The sequence below is a fragment of the Balaenoptera borealis genome (assembly GCF_965194805.1).
Source record: "Balaenoptera borealis genome assembly, contig: HAP1_SCAFFOLD_923, whole genome shotgun sequence".
NCBI lineage: Eukaryota > Metazoa > Chordata > Mammalia > Artiodactyla > Balaenopteridae > Balaenoptera > Balaenoptera borealis.
This window is the reverse complement of record NW_028123283.1, coordinates 244,649-261,360: the sequence shown is the minus strand read 5'-3', so window position 1 is coordinate 261,360 and position 16,712 is coordinate 244,649. Positions and strand designations below refer to the sequence as shown.

At 42.5% G+C, this 16,712-nt stretch overlaps 1 long non-coding RNA gene across 6 annotated transcripts; it reads right to left on the bottom strand.

Annotated features, from left to right (window-relative positions):
• Nucleotides 1–492: 492 nt before the first annotated feature.
• LOC309621713 lies at nucleotides 493–16,267 on the bottom strand. 6 transcript variants are annotated; one of them, XR_014240204.1, is made up of 6 exons: nucleotides 15,348–16,080; nucleotides 15,107–15,167; nucleotides 13,636–13,977; nucleotides 8,962–9,135; nucleotides 8,758–8,804; nucleotides 493–8,047 (listed from the first exon to the last, which is right to left on the bottom strand). It is a non-coding gene; the product is annotated as an uncharacterized lncRNA (long non-coding RNA). The 6 variants fall into 6 exon arrangements; XR_014240201.1 differs by lacking the exons at nucleotides 13,636–13,977; nucleotides 15,348–16,080 and adding an exon at nucleotides 16,179–16,267; XR_014240202.1 differs by having other exon boundaries at nucleotides 15,107–16,080.
• Between the last annotated feature and the right edge of the window lie 445 nt (nucleotides 16,268–16,712).

The window sequence follows — 16,712 nt, the reverse complement described above, 5'->3', positions numbered from 1 at the left end:
AGTGTCTTCCCTCTCCCGTTTCCCAGGCACCCATCTTTCCTTTCCAGAGCTACTCAGTGTGACTTGTTCTGGCATATCTTTACAGAGATTTTTAAAACACTTTATAGAAGTTTAATTTACATACCATAAAATACATCCATTTTAAGTATACAATTCAATTATTTTTAGTAAATTTACAGAGCTGTGCAATCATCACCACAATCCAGTTTTAGAACACTTCTGTTACCCAGAAAAGTCCCTTATACCTGTTTGCAATCAATCCACATTCCCAGCCCCAGACAACCTCCAATCTGCCTTTTTCCTTTTCTGCACATTTCATGTAAATAGAATTATATAATATCTAGTCTTTGCATCTAGCTTCTTAGCATGATGTTTTCAAGATTCATCCTTGTTATAGTGTGTACCAGTACTCCTTTTTATTGCTGGTTAGTATTCCATTGTATGGCTCTACCACATTTTGTTTATCCAGTTGCCAGTTGTTGGACATTTGGATTGTTTCATTTTTTTTTTTTTTTTCCGGATAACGTGAATCATGCTGCTATGAACATTTTTGTAAAAGTTTTTCTGTGGACATAGGTTTTCATTTCTTTTGCATATATACGCAGGACTGGAATTGCTGGGTCATATGGTAAGTTTATGTTTAGCTTTTAAGAAAATGCCAAAGTGCAAGCCCCACAAACAGCAAGAAAGTTGAAGAATGAGGTCAGCATTCAAAAATGGGGTCAAATCTACAGCTGGGAAGTGGTGTACAGACAGGTAGAATTTAGATCCTGAGCCTTTAATAAGCACTACCTTCGCTCAGTGCTCTCTGTTTTTAGACTCTATATGAGAACACCTAGGGCTTCCCTGGTGGCGCCGTGGTTAAGAATCCGCCTGCCAAGGCAGGGGACACGGGTTCGAGGCCTGGTCAGGGAAGATCCCAGATGCAGTGGAGCGACTAAGCGCATGTGCCACAGCTACTGAGCCTGCATTCTAGAGCCCGGGAGCCACAACTACTGAAGCCCATGCGCCTAGAGCCCATACTCCGCAACAAGAGAAGCCACTGCGATGAGAAACCCGCACACCGCAACCAAGAGTAGCCCCCGCTAGCCGCAACTAGAGAAAGCCCGTGCACAGCAATGAAGACCCAGTGCAGCCAAAAAAATTAATACATAAAATAAATAAGTTCAAAAAATAAATAAACAAATTAAAAAAAAAAAACAGAACACCTAATGCAGGTGGGAAGGTGGGAGGGACACTGTAAAGGTCATCTATGCTACATGTACAAGAACCCCGAGAGCACACCAATAGGTACCACATTTTTCACTGCTGTAGCCGATCATTCCCCCTGTACTACCACACTGTAGCATTCCCTTCCCTGATCTACTGCTACAGTCTCTTTGGAAGGTGTTTCAGAACTCTTGTTATGAGAGTGCCAGTTGAACTGTCCTCACTTCCTTCATTTATACCAGGATTGAAGACCTTGTGGTCCGAGATCCTGTCCAGAGAGCAAGCAGGCTAAGACTCTGTCTTTGTTGATGTATTTCATCAGAAAGGGCTCTACCCCCTCTCCTAGTTCATGGTGTGAAGTGTTCTTAGCCTCTCAGGAAAGTGGGGAGAATTGGAAAGACTCTACATGAGAATGCTAGGCTTTGTAAAACACTTTAGTTTTTTAAAAATAAGACTCATTTTGTATTGGACTTATAACAATCCTATGAAATACAAAGAAAGCCAAGAATCAGTGACATGAAATGATCACCAGTAAGAACTACAACAGTCACCGCTTATCTCGTAGCACAGGGCATTGTCCATGATCCTTAAGAAGAGTTACTAGAAATGCCTCGCCCATCCTGCCCCTAAACACCAACACAGCAATCATGTACCTTGAACGGTACATGATTGCTGTGTTGGAGTTTAGCGGGAGCATCTCACTTACCAGGGACTGGACTTTTACCTTGATTCCTTTGTAGTGACGGAGACATCCCTGGTGATGAAAAATTCCCTGGGATTGCAACCTCCAAGCCAGACATTTTGTGTGACACAAACTCAAGAACTCCCCAAGTCCTGCAGTAGCAGAAACAGTCACATATTTGAGAGTAACCCAGCATCTGAACTTGGGGACATTTCAGTGACAGCTCCAGTCCAGAGTGCCAGGCGTCTCCTGGCCCTGCCTCCAGCTCCAAGCCAGGGACAAATAGAGAGTAAGCACGTGGATGATATTAAAACCAAGCTTTCAAAGATTCTGGATGCCTAACACATCCCAAAAGAAAACCAAGATCCTCCACTACTCCCTTTAGGAATCCCTGATATTCACCAGCCGCTGGCCTGCACCGATCCCCTCAGCCAAGAGGAGCAGCCTGGTTCTGAAAATGCTGATCTGGGAAAGAACAGCCTGAGTCGTGAGGACCTAGGGACACTCGAAAATGGGATCGAATCCAGCAGTGGTCTTGCAGACATTACTACACTGGCGGAGGATATTCACCTTCCCCAGCTCTTTAGTTCTTTGAAAGATCTTGATCAATCCCAAGGTCCCAACGGGATCAAAGCCAAAGATGCCAGAGCCTTTAAGGTGAATCAGGTGCAGGAAAAGCCAAGTGTCATAAAGGTTCCCTCTGATCAACCCAGGAAGAACAAACAGAAAGCCTCTGAGCCTATCAGTGGCGCTCCCAAGGCCAAAATCCAGCCAAAGAATCCAGAGTGCCTGTTAGGGGGAGAAGTGGTTATATGCCACGCTGCAGTCAGTGACAGGGCTCCTGTGAACACGGCCAAGCACTCTCAAGGCAAACCTCAGAAAGCTGCATCCAGAAAGATCAGCAAAACTAAGAGCCACGGGCAGGAAAAGACCAAAAGGACCAGAGGAAGAAACAAGGCTGAAGAGAACAAGCAGTCAGGGAACAAAGTCAAGGCAGAAGAGAAGCCAACAATTCCCGAGACGAAGCGAAAAAAACACCAAACTGAGCTTTAAAAAGCCTCGAACCTCCCTAGGCATGCGCATGCTGGAGTCTGTGAAGGTTCTTCATGCGCTGGGGAAGAAGGATGATAAGAAAACTGGGCTCTCTTCCTGTCGGCTCTTGGGAAATTCAAGCAACCCCAAAGACCCCCAGCCATCCAGCCATGGCGGCATACCCCACATGAGGGTAAGAGTGCTGAGAAAACTCAAGTCGAAGCCCAGAAACCAGTCAGCAGTGCTGAAACAGAGTGTCTATCCTCATCCCAGTATGAGCGGCCTCCTCCTGGGAAGGTCAAGTTGATACCTCTGCCTTTTTCTGCCTGGGACAAGCCTCAAGCTCGACCCGCTCCTCGGAGGCCACAGTCTCTGGCCTCACATCGGCCTGCTGGGGCTTACCGTGCCCAGCCTGGTTCTACTGACTCAGCTCAACCTGCTGCAGTCAATTCATCCCAGCCAGTTCCTGCCTCTCTGCCAGGTCCCGCCAAACCAGCTCAGCCAACTGTGACCAACCCAACCCAACCGGCTTGGACCAACCATACCCAGCCTCGTGTCCCCTCAGTCTGCTGCTCTTAGGCCTGCACCCTACAAAACTTCATCTGGCGCTTCTCTCCAGCGGGAAGCCTGTTCCCCCTGCTGTGACTAAGCGCCAGTCCCCATCCAAGCTCCAAACCCAACTTCTATGCCAAGACTTCAGCAAGCAACGAGTTCCATGGAGGGAACCCAACGTGCCTGAGCCAGTCATGTCAAAGCCCATCGAACAAGAGCAGAGGCCAGAGCGAGAGGCCATGAAGAGGCGGGCTCAACAACGTGAGAATGCTGCCAGATACACCTCTTCGGGGAAGCTGCAATTTTTCACTGAGAGGGAAAAAGAAATGGAAATTGCTGTCTACTACGGATACGTCAAGTGAGAGCTGCTAGGATTCTTGGTGCCACCTTGGCTACCAGCTGTTCTTCCATACATAGGTAAGATAGGTATAGAACTGAATAAGTAAATGGAATACAATTAATAGATGAGTAATAAACCTTAAGAATTTTGAGATGCTGCTAACTGGGGCGTGAGAAAGGAAGGACTGAAAGTTGGATGGGAGAATGAAGGAAAGGGGTAAAAACTGAGCAAAGAGGAAGGAACTTGGCCCAGGGCTAGGAAGGCCAAAAGAGACGTATGGATTTAGGAAAGGAAGCAGGAGTGAGGATGAAATGGCAGAAGTAAAAAGCAGGGTCAGAGGTCTGGGTTGAAAGAACACAATTGGAGTAGAGTTGAAGGTGACAGAAGATGAGTCTAGGTTTACTAGGAGAAATAGAAAAAGTCTCTCGGGGACGCTGGCCTTAAGTCTCACAACCACCAGATAGGTATTTCAGAAAACAAGAGGTTCAGGACACATCTCTGAAAGGTCTGAGTTGCCTTATTCAGGTGTGACTATAGTGGGGGAATAGGGAAATCTACCAGAGAAGTGGCTAGGGCTCAGAGTTATCCTAGGGGCAGCTGACGACAGGGGCAGAGCCAAGGGAACTGCTGCATCAGGAGGCCCACGAATAGGGCCTGGTATGTAAATCACGATGTACTCAACACCTAAGCACGAGGGGAGCGAATGCGCTCTTCAGTTAACCTTGGCAAAGACAGGCAAGGCCGGTATTCCTGTGCCACTTCACTTACAGAGGTGCAGCAAAGGGCTGAGGTCACATCCCATGTGGAGGTACAAGGACTCAATTTGAGGCCCAAATGCCTCTGAAGTCCTCTGTATTTGCAGATGCCCGTAGGCGGCCAACCTGGCTTTCAGAGCACAGCATCCTGAGGTTACTGGTGGACGAGATCAAACTTCTGCACGCGCCTAAATATTAACTTGAGGGGCTTCCTCCATTGAGCAGGGCACGTGCCGCCTTTTGTAAACATCACCATCTACTGAAACGCATGAGAAAAAATCCGACGGAAGCGTCCACTCTCACGGGTGAGAGTGGTGGGGGCACGCGCACTGGGCAGCAGCTCCAACAGCCACAGGACGCAGGCGCCCAGGGGTTCAGAGGCTCCCTGGGAGGCCTCGTGGGGCAGCTCGAGGGAGTGACGATGGGAGAGAGCGGCAGGGCTGGGCGTGAAAAGGAATGCAGTGGGGAGAAGGGAGAGATGGAGACAGTGGATAGTGACTATGGGAAAATGGGCAATTTTCATTTTCAAAATTATTTTTTTGAGATGTCATTCACATGCCATAAAATTCACCTTCTGAAACTGCAAATTCAGTGTCATTTAGTACATCCACAAGCCTATGCAACCATCACCGGCATCTAACCCATCACGTTTTCATCACCCCAAAAAGAAGCCCCCTTAAGCATCAGCAGGCACTCTTCATCCCCTCTTCCTTCAGCCCTGGCAACCATTAATTTGCTTTCTGTTGCTATGGTTTTGCCTTTTCTGGACATTTCATGAAATAATACAAATGTGACCGCTGTCTCTGGCTTCTTTCACTTAGCATAATGTTTTCAAGTTCGTCCATGTTGTAGCATGTGTTAGTACTTCATTCCTTTTTATGGCTGTATAATATTTCACATATCCACCACATTTAAAAAAATCCATTCATCCACTGATGGGCATTTGGGTTTTTTTCACTAATAATGTCCATTTTTTGAGAGTTTATTCTGTGCCAGGCAGCACCAGGCTGAGTTACTGACCTTACTTCACAGATTAAGAGGCTTGGAGAGTGTGAAGAGTTTGCCCTAGATTAAGAGCTAGCAATTGGGGGAACTGGGGTTTGAACTCAGGCAAACTTCAGAGGTAATAGATTCACATGACAGAACACTAGAAAAGGTACACAAGGGTATTCAATGAAAAGTGACCCTTTTCCCCACGTTCCCCAGCCACACATTTCCCTCCTCAGAGACATCTGCTTTGGCCGTGCTGTGGATCCTTCCAGAGAAATATTTATACCCCAACATTTATGTATCACAACTTATTGACTAATCTGTCCCACTGATTTGAAATGTCACTTTTATGGTATAACAGATTCTTATACGTATATATATATTTTAATGTATTTATTTATTTATTTTTGGCTGCTTTGGGTCTTTGTTGCTGTGCGCAGGCTTTCTCTAGTTGCGGCAAGCGGGCTTCTCATTGCGGTGGCTCCTCGTGTTGCCGAGCACGGGCTCTAGGCGCGTGGGCTTCAGTAGTTGTGGCACACAGGCTCAGTAGTTGTGTCTCACGGGCTTAGCTTCTCCATGGCATGTGGGATCTTCCTGGGCCAGGGATCGAACCCATATCCCCTGCATTGGCAGGAGGATTTTTAACCACTGCACCACCAGGAAAGCCCCTTATACGTATTTATATTTCTCTTTTCAGAGCTGTCCTGACTCTTTCTTGCCTATCTGTTATGTTTGCCATTTCTCTAAAATTCTTTTTATCTTCTTTTTGATTTAAAAAAATTTTTTCCTCTTCTTGTTTGTTTCTCTTAAGGCATTATCCATTATGTTCATTCACTCGTATTATTTTATTTAATTTATTTAATTAATTAACTTATTTATTTTTGGAGGTGTCGGGTATTAGTTGCAGCACGTGGGCTCTTTGTTGCAGTGCGTGGGCTCTTCCTTGCGGCTCGTGGGCTCTCCAGTTGTGGCGCGTGGGCTCCAGAGCACGTGGGCTCAGTAGTTGCGGCGTGCGGGCTTAGTTGCCCTGCAGCATGTGGGATCTCAGTTCCCCAACCAGGGACCGAACCTGCATCCCCTGCACTGCAAGGTGGATTCTTAACCACTGGACAACCAGGGAAGTCCCCACTCTTGTATTATTTTAAATTTAGTCCTCATTTCTGAAACTTTTTTCTTTTATTTTGAATTCTGTCTTGAGTTCTATCATCTTACCTAATTCTGGTTTATGCTGTTCTTTCATCTTTTTTTTATTATGGTAAAATATACATAAAACAAAATTTATTATTTCAACCATTTTCAAGTATACAATTCAGTGACATTAAATACATTCACAATGCTGTGCAACCATCACCACTGTGCAAATTCAAAATAATTATGTCAAAAGATTGAGCAGGACATCAGAAAGATGGAGGCAGCAGCATAGCTTCTGAATCTCTCCAAACCCTTTCATGGAAGAAGATCAACTAAAACCAAACACCCATAGGTGGCATTTATCAGCATTTACCATTTCCAGAACTTTTCCACCATCCCAAACAGAGACTCTATAGCCACTAAACAATAACTTCCCATTCCCTCCTCGATCCATGTTCTTTCATCTTTCGCATTGTTTTTCCTAACATCTTTTAGCCCACTTTGAAATAATAGGTTACAGTTTTGATCTGTTTTGTGGACCTGTCTTTTCCAACTTGATTTTATTGTCTGAAGACATGCTATTCTGCTCCTTATTCTCTTTTTTCTTACACTACCTCTGTACGGGATTTGATCCCAATCCTTTTCTGTTACTGATTTTTGGATGAAAAAAGTTTTACAGCACTTTGAAAAGGTGGTGCGAGGCCATGTGGAAACATGTTCTTCATGGCTGTTTCATCAATGCTTCACTTATACTGCTTTGGAATAACTGTTTTCCAGGAGGCATAAACCAGTGGGCTTTACCATTGGACAGAGTGCAGAGAAAGGACCCCACGAAAGCTGATCACCTTAGCAGAAATGACTTAGTTATGACTTCACCCAAGATTGGTCACAAACCAGCCTGGGAAACTCAAGGCACCAGAGACAAGGCATAATGCCATCTTTCCTTCTCTCTGCCTCAGCTCTCAAGGATTGGTCACCTCCATGTTATTAGTAACTATTATTTGGTTTCTGTTCATAATTACTATCAGGAGACACAGCACTTAGGGGCCTAATTACACTGCCTAGCTACGCACCATTCTTCTTCATCTTGGCTTCCTGTCCACCAGCAGGAACCTGATTTAGTTTTGTTCTCCCTTCACCACAGCCCAGTAATTTTTGTGCATGACTCTCAGTCTCACCAGAATCTGTATCTCTCACTCTGCCCCAACATTCCACCCCATCATTCGCTCCCTGAAGTGTACTCTAGAAATTTCGGTCAACTGGATATTTTACCACTGTTCACCATCTCTTATGAAACCAGAAGACGAGCAGCTTTCTTATGGAATGACGGAGAACTTGTAAAGATAAAACACCAGTCTGCAGGAGAAAGGGAAGAAGAGAATGATGGAAATCGTTTCTGCAAAACTAGTTTTACATTACGTTTTGTTTGTTCCTGGTAAAGAAACTGAAATCTTCTAAACATTAAAAAAAAAATCTAAACCACTAAAGTCAATAATACAGGAATATAACTTTTGAAAAAAAGTTCTTTGGCTGCGCAGCATGTGGGATCTTAGCTCCCCAACCAGGGGTTGAACCCACGCCTGCTGCATTGGAAGCGCAGAGTCTTCACCACGGGACCACCAGGGAAGTCCCAGGAATATCACTTTTAAAGGAGAAGTTATAAACCCCTTGGTTCTATGAACTGGAGATTTTTAGTAAGAAGTCATGTATTTTAAATGACTTGGAGCTTTAAAGGAAGGAAGGAAGGAAGGGAGGAAGGAAAGAAGGAAGGAAGAAAAAGGGACTTCCTTGGTGGGGCAGTGGATATAATATCAAAAGTAAATTAATTAATTAAATAAATTTTAAAAAGAAAAAAAAAATGCTGAAATCCACTGACTAATTATTCAGGCTATTATATCTTGCTATTTCCAGATACATCCCTTTATAAACTTTTGGTAAAAGGTTATCGTATGTCAGAACAAATGAATTACAGACTTTTCTATTTTTCCAAAATTTGAGAAATTCCCTTACATTTCTCCCTTCAAATTTTATAACAAGGGAAAAGTAGTGACAACCCTTATACTTACATTCAATTGCATCATCTGGCCACATGCCTTCTACATCAATCAAATATCTACAAAACAACAAAATTCGAGTCATTTGTAAATAAAAAGGAAAGAAAATCAAGTTTTTGCAAAAAAAGGTCCAATTGTGCTTTACAAATACAGATAGAAAAATCCTAAGAAAATATCAGCATATCTAATCAATAATTATTAAAGCATGATATATACCATGACTACAAAAAGGCTTTATTCCGGAGTTTCCCTGGTGGCGCAGTGTTGAGAATCTGCCTGCCAATGCACGGGACACGGATTCGAGCTCTGGTCTGGGAAGATCGCACATGCCCCGGAGCGACTGGGTCCGTGAGCCACAACTACTGAGCCTGCGCGTCTGGAGCCCGTGCTCTGCAACAAGAGAGGCCGCGATAGTGAGAGGCCCGCCCACCGCGATGAACAGTGGCCCCCGCTTGCCGCAACTAGGGAAAGCGCTCGCATAGAAACAAAGACCCAACACAGCCAAAAAAAAAAAAAAAAAAAAAAAAAAAAACAGGCTTTATTCCAAGGACCAAGGATGCAAGGATAACGCAACTTTAGAAAATCTATTAATATAGTTATTTACATTAATACAACAATTTAATCAATAAATGAAAGAGAATAAAATACAGGACCAAACTGGCAGATGTTAAAAAGTTATCTGATAACATACAACGGTCAGTTTCGGTCAAAATGCTTTGTACACTAAAAACAGGAGACTTAATATGACAAGAGTATTCATCAAGAACCAACAAATAACAAAAGACAAATTAGGACAAATATTAACATCATATCTAAAAAACCCTATCTAACCAACCACAGGAGCCAGAAACTTAGGAATCACCATCACTGACAGCTATTTCTCCCTCACCCTCATCCTCAACCCACCACCAGTGCTGACAATGATACTGCCTACATACCTCTAGAATCTGTCCACATCTTTCCACCAAAATGACCACCATACCCTGGTCCAAGCCACCATTATGCCCAATTTCTACACAAGTCTCCTAACTTGCTTCCTCGCTTCCACTCTTTCTCCCTGCAGTGTATTCTCCACTCGGTAGCAAAACGATAGGTTGAAAATGCAATTGGGTATGTTCCACACACTCACCTTCAACAAAAATAGTTCAATGGTTTTCTATTACTCTTCAAGTCTGAAACCTTAAACATAAGCCTGCACGATCGAGCTCCTACCCACACTTGCAGCTCCATTATAATGACATGCTCCCCCAACGGCCCCACCTTCCTGGCCAGTTCCTCCAACACAGCATATGCTTTCCTCTTAGAGGGTCTTTTGCTATTCCTTATGCTCAGAAATCTCTCCCCAACGTCCCTATCTGGTTAATACCTACTCATCCTTCAGATATCAGCTGAAACATCCCTAAACCTTCTCTAATCTCCATGATGAGATCAAATCCTCCCTAAAATATGCTCTCATGGTACCATGTCCCTCTCCTTGGCACCTGTCAGAGTTGTAATTCTACATGCAGAGTGTGATTCTTGAATAGCTATTCCCTCTCTGGACTGCTAGAATTCACAAAGGGCAGGCAGGTCAAGTCTCCTCACTCACAAAATTTCTCAAGTCTTTTTGCTAGCACCCAGCACAGTGCTTAAACATAACAGATGCTCAATACGTATTTCCTGCATGAACAACCATACATTGGTACAGTGTAGCAACACCCACAAAAAGCATAAGGGCATAAACTCCTTGATGCAGAAGTCCCATTCTGAGTGAAGTTAACTGAGACAAAGCATATATATTCAAAGATGTTCACACAGGAATGTTCATTACTTTGATGTTTTATAATATCAAAAACTTCTGACTTGTACATGTTCATCAGTAAGCAAAGGAACAATGCAGCCTTAAAAAAAAAAATAAACCGATCAACAAAGGATTAATCTCCAAAATATATCAATAGGTCATGCAGCTCACTATTAAAAACACAAACAACCCAATCAAAAAATGGGCTGAAGACCTAAATAGACATTTCTCCAAAGAAGACATACAGATGGCCAAGAAGCACACGAAAAGCTGCTCAACATCACTAATTATTAAAGAAATGCAAATCAAAACTACAATGAGGTATCACCTCACACCGCTTAGAATGGGCATCATCAGAAAATCTACAAACAGCAAATGCTGGAGAGGATGTGAGGAAAGGGAACCCTCTTGCACTGCTGGTGGGAATGTAAACTGATACAGCCACTATGGAGAACAGTATGCAGGTTCCTTAAAAACTAAAAATAGAATTACCATATGACCCAGTAATCCCACTACTGGGCATATACCCAGAGAAAACCATAATTCAAAAAGACATATGCACCCCAATGTTCACTGCAGCACTATTCACAATAGCTAGGTCACGGAAGCAACCTAAACGCCCATCGACAGGTGCACGGACAAAGAAGATGTGGTACGCATATACAATGGAATATTACTCAGCGATAAAAAAGAACGAACTTGGGTCATTTGTAGAGACGTGGATGGACCTCGAGACTGTCATACAGAGTGAAGTCAGTCAGAAAGAGAAAAACAAATATTATATATTAATGCATATATGTGGAATCTAGAAAAGTGGTACAGAAGAACCGGTTTGCAAGGCAGAAATAGAGACACAGATGTAGAGAACAAACGTATGGACATCAAGGGGGGAAAGCGGGGCAGGGCGGGGGTCGGTGGTGGTGAGATGAATTGGGAGATTGGGATTGACATATATACACTAATATGTATAAAATAGATAACTAATAAGAACCTGCTGTATAAAAAATAAATAAATTTTTTAAATTCAAAAATAAATAAATAAATAAACTAATTAAAAAAAAAAAAAAAAAAAAAAAAGAATGAGGTTGGGAGACTGTCAAAACAGCACACAGATCACACACTCAAGCCCCGGAAGATGGGGAACTGCCTTAAGTCCCCCACTTCGGATGACATCTCCCTGCCTCACAAGTCTCAATCCGACTGGGCTAGCTTTGGCAAGGGGACGGAGCTGGATCAGGAGCTGCTGCTGCCATATCTGGATCAAGTTCCAGTTTTGGTCTCTCATCCAACACCTAGTCAGACTCGCCTAGCACCTCAGCTGAGAGGAGCAAATTAGGATAGCTCAAAGAATAGGCCTCATACAGCATCAGCCTGAAGGAGTTTATGACCCTGGAAGAAATGGATCAGAAAAAAGGATCCGGGGGACTTCCCTGGTGGTGCAGCGGCTAAAGACTCCACACTCCCAACGCAGGGGGCCCGGGTTCGTTCCCCGGTCAGGGAACTAGATCCCACATGCATGCCGCAACTAAGAGTTTGCATGCCACAACTAAGGAGCCCACCGACTGCAATTAAGACCCGGCGCAACCAAATAAATGAATAAATAAAATAAAACAAATATTTAAAAAAAAGATCGGGGAGTGTGTGATCTGTATGATGCACTTTGTTTATGAGAACCCAATTTGATTTCTGCTGTGTATGCAGATCACCTGGGCTGTACAGATGACTGGCTGATGAGATCCTTCACGTGCCCCTCCTGCATGGAGACAGTTGATGCAGCACTGCTTTTGTCCTACGAGACTAACTGAGCCAGTGTCTCTCACCTGACTTCAAGTGAACCATCATTTTTGGTGGTTTTGATCTTTTGTGGTTGAGCCCAAAGAGCCAGGGATTAGGAATTAAGATCATGCATGAAAGTTTCCTAAAAATTCCTGAACGGCTGCAGATGTTGGGGAAAAGCACGTGATATTTTAGAAATTTAGGGGGAAAAAGGAGGATGGTATTTTTATGTAAAGCCTTCACCCAGTGTTGAAAAATATAATTGTTATTTAGATCTTGTTATTCCTCCAGTACATAGGAATTGTGTAAAGTGTTACAGCAGCTATATATGTTTCAACTGTGTGCCAAAGATTAGGATAAAGATAGTGGTTGTTTTTCCTAAGTGAGATAACTTTCTTCTTCCCCCTACCCAAATTCTTTTCTGAAGTTGCTGGCATTTGGGTCAAGGTTTTATGAAAAGCCACATTTTAGAACACTGGCACAAAAAAAGGAGTTTTAAGCTGGTTTGCATAGTTCTTTTTTTGTTTTAGAATAAACATAGAGCACTTATATTTTTTACTTTATAGGAACTCCACAAGTTAAGGTCCCATTGTTCTTTTGCTGTGATTGTTGTTACTATTGATGTTGCTGTTTTCTGTCTTTGCTGGTTCTTTCTAATCTACCATTTGTCATTATTGGCATATGATCATCTCAGGGTCACAAGATGGCTGCTGTAAAACCAAATATCATATTCTCACAAAACAAGGAGGAAGCAGAAAAAGAGCCCAAATGGTCATTTTCCTAATGCCTATTTATCTTTTCTCAGAGAAAAATATCATTCTCATAAGCACAATAACAGCCTTCCCTTAATTACTCATTTGCCAAAACAGACTGATATGACCATTCGTAAGACAATTCATGGCAAAGAGGGATATGATAATGATTGTCTTAGCCTAACAAGGATTTATCCACTCAAGCTGAATGCTTCACTCCTCAAAAAAGTCATAAAGCTCTATGAGCAAGGAAGAACTACTAAGTGACTGTTAAGTAAACCATCAGAATTGTTTGTCCAAGACCATACGATTCTTTCTTTCCACTGGAAATGGAATTCATTGCCTTAGGTCTTTTTCAATAGTGTACTATTACTGTTGGGGCTGGCTCTGTGCTTGAAAACCAGCTGAAAACCAGTTATAACCTGTTACAAGTGCTATATCTGTTTGCAGTTAAGAAATGCAGAATTCAAAGTGATCTCCTAGCTTGTAAGCCAACTGAGATTCACTGTCCCTCTTCTATAAAAAAAATGAGCTAATGTGTCCAGAAACTAACTCTAGTAAAGTGGGGTTTATTAACATTACCCTTTCTTATGAGTTTCGTCAAATTATTTTGGTTGTTAACATGGTGATAATTAAAAGTCAAGGTAAATTTTAAATATTAAGAATTCTGATGTATTGAGCTTGAATTATGCCACCATGCTTATGTAAAAATGAAAGTGGCACCATGGTTACACTGAGAAAAGTTTCTCAGTTGTAACCATTTTGATTTCTTCTTTCCTGTGACCTCCTTCCCTGTTGTCTTGAAGCACAGCAAAAGGATACTGCATGTCTTCTTACTGTAGTGCTGAGGTTATTGAAGTTATATAAAACACATCTCAGTCTCTTGTTTCTTGGAAGGAAAGTCCTGCTAGTTGACTGACAATTCTAAGCAGGGAGAATTAAGAGAAATGTGTTTCATGTTCTGCACACAAATGAAGAATTTGTATAATCACGACTTCACAGCTGTGATCTCAAAAAAGAAGGAATTTCTCTCTTTCTATTTTTCTTGCAATTAACGTAAGAACACTCTAAATCTCTAAGTTTCTGAAGCGTTAGTAGAGATGGTCTAGTAAAGATGTAGTTGTAATGTTTTACCCATTTAGCATGTGTTTATTTTTCCTTATGTACTCCAAGGTGACATATTTGTTCAGCTCAGTGATATTACAGCTAAAACAATCATTCATTAGTAAAAGGAGAAGCAATCTCAACCTAACAAATCAGAAGTGTTTCTTATTATTTTATACTGAGTTGAATATTTGACTCTTAACACTTTTTGCTACATACAAAACACAAGTCTCTTGAAGGGTTCCTCATAAGTGCATTATACAAGGATTTAGTATGTCCTAAGCACTTAAAGATTTGACATTCAACTGTAGTAGTATCCATGTTGGTTACTTTTCTTACGAGCCCCATGATGAGTTGGAGAAACACTGAAAGAATTAAGAGTATCAGGTTCTATTAAATTGTTACATGTATCTTGCTTAAGTTTGTGCTCATTTATTTATATCCAACTACATAAAGCAAATTTGGAGGAAAAAAAAGAATAATAAATAAATAAGAATGAGGTCTCCAAATATTGTCAGACGAAGATGTCCTCCATATATTAAATTATAAACCAGAATGTCTAAAACACTATACCATTAAATCACAGGTACAGTCAGTTCTGTATATCCAACGGTTCCATAACCTGCAGATATGGAAGCCCGACTGTACTACACCATTTTACATACGGGACTTGAGCATCCGAGGATTTTCGGATCCATGGGGAGTCCTAAAACCAATCCCCCTGCAGATACCAAGGGACCATTGTATATGCTTATATCTGCATTTTTTACGTCTGAAAAAATATGTGCTAAATTATTACTGGTGGTAACATCTGAGTAGGGGGCAAAATTGCCTTCCACTTCATACACTTCTCTGACTGCATTTTTTGCATTCAGCTTACATTAGCTTACATTACTATTGTAAACAGAACAATTTAAACATGCTCTGCCTCTTGGGGTTGGCAACTCACCTGCACATGAGGTAGCCAGTCCTGTTGAAACCATGGGTACAGTGGACACCAAGAAGTCTGTCTAGAAAACAGGGAATATGGAATTAAGTAAGCGAAGTAGATACACTAAAAACGAGTTATACAATTTTCTGAAGAGTAGCCTTTATTAGTTACCACAACACTACCACTATCCTGAAAAGGAAAAACTCTGAAGAAAAGAGTGTTTTTGCAGGAACGTACTATAAAGAATTAACTACTATACAGTCAAAATTCATTGTCTCTGGGAAATTTTGCATAGCCTCCAATCAGATGCAATAGTGTGGACTGGAGAATGCCCATCAGGAACTGATCTGACTATAGAAAAAGGGAGTGGAAAAAAAAAACAGGCTATCAGAAGAACAGAATTTGTTTTTGAGTGAAACAAATGGAATGCCTTCACTTTTAATGCTCAATATTAAAAAGAACAAACGGTTTCTGAAGGGCTCTTGGGGTCCCCAAAGCACTTCCATTCCTTCTCTCCTTCACTGCTCCTCACACGCCACGGGTCTATGTGCCTGGGGAGTTCTCGGGTTAAGTAGCACCGTTCTTATTTCACAATGAAAAAGTAAGGCTTGAGAACGTAAGCCCAAGCTGCAGAGCAGGCAAACAGAAAAAAGACTAGAATCGAGTCTCAGATTTTTCCAACGATGCCACAGTATTTTGTGGTCCAGGACTTAAAAAAAATTATATGAGAGAGTAAATAAAAAACAACAACATGTAGCTGATCTCTGCAAAAGCTATGTCTGTGACTAGGTGGTGTCTGGCATTCGTCATCTCCTGCCTGGAATACTACCGCCCTACAATTCTAACAATCTCTTCTATTTCAACTGATCCTCCACATGGAAGATGTTCTCTCTCTAAAATATAAACTTGGCTGGATTGCTCTGTTGCTTAAAAATCTGTTGTAGCAATGCAACTTCCCTAACACGAAGCGTCTGCAACTTCTCCAGAGTCTCTGCCCCTGCCGTCAGTTCGGCATCGGCTACTGGTACCCCTTTCCAGACACTCATGGGTAGTGCCTACCTTTACCAACATTCTAGCACGACTATGTTACCTGGAGTTACGGACCACAGCCAGATCTCCACTTCAGCTGCTTCCTATCCAGGTGTTCTTGAGTGGGACATCACAGCAAGCACTGAAAAGAATTCTTCTTCACTCGGAGACTTTACTCTGGCACTCACTGACCGCCACACAGCTGCCTCCTCCATGTTTCTGGCAGCCCAGTATGATAAAACTTCAGACGCCAAGAACATGGTCCCTCTACATCCATCGCTTTCTGCCAGCCTTGCTCAGGGAACACCATCTCAGATTCCAAATCAGGGGCAGAGCCACCTGTCACTTACCTACCAGGAAGGAAGCCAGGTATATTACTATAACCAAGGCACACTGGGGTCTTTACTGTATGGAGAACTTGGCTCCTGCCCGCAATCCTATGGCTCTGTGTCATACACAGGAAGTAGGGCCTCTGTGCAACCAGAAATGGGAATGGGACTGAAGGAGATTCAGCCCACAAATATCCGACCACCAGCTTCCACCTCTGCAATCTGCCACCCTGTGTCTGCTCAACGCATCACAGAAACAAGTTTTC